The 3,215-nt window shown below is 43.4% G+C and overlaps 1 long non-coding RNA gene across 1 annotated transcript; it reads right to left on the reverse strand.

The window, feature by feature from the left end:
- Positions 1-1,629: 1,629 nt before the first annotated feature.
- On the reverse strand, positions 1,630-2,968 carry LOC121795353. The gene is made up of 3 exons (XR_006049456.1): positions 2,884-2,968; positions 2,445-2,797; positions 1,630-2,357 (listed from the first exon to the last, which is right to left on the reverse strand). It is a non-coding gene; the product is annotated as an uncharacterized LOC121795353 (long non-coding RNA).
- Positions 2,969-3,215: the final 247 nt, after the last annotated feature.

Genomic DNA, 3,215 nt, shown 5'->3' on the forward strand with positions numbered 1-3,215 from the left:
CCAAAACCGTATTCGACATTAATACCTAGGAAGATTTAGACTTTCTTCCTCAAATGCATTGTTCGAAAGATTTATTTGTTGGTATGAGTAAATGTGGTGTTCGTCCTTTCCACTCAAACCAGATTTACAAAATCTATTGCTATGACTAAAGTTGGGGGTTGGTTCGAAGCATATGTTGACAATAGTGTTAATAAGTGCATAGGTTAATAGGTTAATGGGTTAATGATGGCTTTAAGTAGTTAGAAGTCTTTCACAAAATTTAATACTGACTCCCAATATATATAGCAATTAGGTTGGAGACTAATTCAAACCCATTGTCTTCATACATGCAACCCAACAAATTTGTCATGACCTCGCTCAATGTACCATTGCAATCTCAATTCTTCTACAATGGAAATTGGTCAGCCTAAGTGGATGGAGTGCTGATCGACATTATGTTGCGGCTAAATAAGGAAACTGGGAGGAGAGACGAGGATTTTCCGACCCATATGATGCCATTGATATCCCATGAGATGCTTGATAGATGTGGCTTCGCATTTACGGAGGTGTCACTGGTCATTCGAATATGTTTCCTTGCCTTCCGATGTCGAACATTCCATGAGATCATATCAGGAAAAGGTACATACTGGAATAGAGTTGAGAACTTTTTGTACGCAGCCAACTCCGTGTGGGTTACTATCATGCAGGTGCACACTCATCCCTAAATATATAAAAAATGTGTTGTTATATTTTCGTAGGGTTCTTATTAATGTACCGGTTTGGAAATGTAGAACAACCCATTCGACGCAGCTTACTACTACCATGGAGAGGCCGAGTATTATCGTCTTGGTAAGCTGTTGGAAGTGGAGACCAAATGGAGGTGCCTACGGCAAACGTGATGGACCACATGAGGTGGATGTCGATAATTCGGAGGTCATGTCGCCCGCTGTACCCCCGAAAGTAGGTATTCGTCGTAAACTTTTCAACGACGACGACGCTGACGACGTCAACCAGGCGCCACGCACTTCAGGTACTGATCGGACCATGAAGATGCTCGACATTGTGCAAGATAGGAACATTCGATCCCGATACGAGAGGGTCGACCCAAATCCATGCACCCGCAGTGAGATGAATGCTCTCGAGGGTCTGAAAAATCTCTCTCCCTTCGGAAGTTCACGTGCATCGAACTCACCGCACAACGTCTCGCATGGTTGCGTAAAAAATGGGGAGCCTAAAAGATTTGGAATATGTGGTATCAACTTGTTTTAGGATGTTCACGTGTTCTCGCATGCAATGTGCTTTAGGTTTAGTGTTTTGGTTTATCTCACAAGTGTTGGTTTGTTCGTAGTTTGTGTTTGTGGTTTGCCGAATCCCCTAGCTGGAATATTGTAGTTAATTTTGTAGTCACTTATGTGTGTTAATCTAAATCTCCCTAAGTTTGTCGTACGGGTCGCTTGTATAAAGGTGTTAGGTGAAAGACGCGCATTTATGGAAAACATCCGTGTGTGTGTTTGAACTTGTTTTCGTATGTTATGCTGGGTTCATTGAAGGTGTGAAATAAATGATGTACTCGATAACCTCGCACGCCCAAATGAGTATGCTATTAGTATTTCAAAATGAGGCTACGAGTGAGCATACATAAACGGGAGATACACGAGCCAAGGTTGTTCTTCTGAAACAAACCTAAACTACTCCCCGAACGTAACACACGCTAAACTTAATAAAACACGGAACAACTACGACATCACCACAACTAGACGATACAAAAAGCGTAAAACTTAAAGTCGATCAACCCTCCTCTAATAGGGCCAGAAGATAGCCAAGCCGAGCTGGTACTAGCATACCCATGAACACCTCGAGCCTCTGCGGTTTATCACTCAATATGTTGCACAATCGGTACTTCTCAGCTGTTGTGATTCCGTCAACCTCAGAAAGCTTCTCAAACACCGCTTGTCGGGCCTATCCAAGATCATATCGTAACCAATTTTTTATGAAAGCTCCGCCAACCTTGAATTAGTCTCAGCATGTAGATTGCCCAAAAAATCCATTAGCATTTGGTCTGAACTTGCTGCCTTACGCTTTTCACCCGCTGATTTGTCAACCACAGGTTGCCTGTCGGTATTCCCCGAACTGGTGTGTTCGGCTAAATGTTCGTCTTCGGGTGGTTCAGTATCAGTGAACGGGACTGCAACGAATGGCGGTTGGGAGTTACTCTCGTCACAATGACTGCCTCCACCGCCGAAATCGCGAAGATGAGATGCAACTACATAAATATTCTCGGCTCCGCCACCCATTGCACGGTCTTTGCCGAAAATGCATTTCCAAGTCTCCCACAAAGGCCACGATTTATGACGCATGAATTTAGCTTTAGGGTCCACCTTCATTCAACAAAAGAAGGCTTGACTCAGACACATAAAAATACGGGTATATGGTGTCAAAAGTATTATTACTACCACGATTGTCACCTTAACGACATGCTCCCACTGATCATCGTCGATGTCAATCTTGTAATCTCCGTTCGAACTAAACCCCACACCGGTTCTATCCAAAATATTTCGCAAACTAGTGTAGCTTGTTTTCCATGCAGTGAGCTTCGAAACGATATGCAGCGTACCTTTAATATCGGAAGTCGGAAATTCTTGGCGGATACTGTCCTCACATTTTTTAAGGTAGTCGGTCCGAAAGCCATTGTCTGACTTTCACCCCAAAGCCACCAACTCTACCAAAGTCGCTGCCAAGATTTCTTCCTCTCTGTGGGACCAGATTCGTCGAGTACGGTCCCCCTTTTTATACTTCCGGTGGGGTTTCTCTAGTACACCTGATAATTATACGTACACCTATAACGCATCCACAAGATGAGGAGATAAAATTTTTTTTGGCTGTGGTCTAAACAAAGGTACGTACCAGATGGACCACCACTTCCAACAGCTCCGGCGCCCGTTCCTCCCACCGCTTGCGACATATTTTCCTACAAAACACAACAAGGTTGCGTAAATTAGAATGCGGTACAGATAAACAGAACACGATCTAAGGCCATGCGTGGCAAGGAGTACATATGGAGATCGACTTACAGTTGTCAGAAGTGAAGGTAGAACACGCTTCGGTGTTGAACGTGCATCGTGTATATAAAGATAAAGTTTGCAGCGAAAGTGTGAAATTAATTTTTGGAGGGCATTTCGATTTTTTCATTTTTGTTAACGCTTAAATGGTGAGGGCAGATGTGGAAGTTTACACAA

This window comes from Salvia splendens, chromosome 3 (genome assembly GCF_004379255.2).
Source record: "Salvia splendens isolate huo1 chromosome 3, SspV2, whole genome shotgun sequence".
Lineage (NCBI taxonomy): Eukaryota > Viridiplantae > Streptophyta > Magnoliopsida > Lamiales > Lamiaceae > Salvia > Salvia splendens.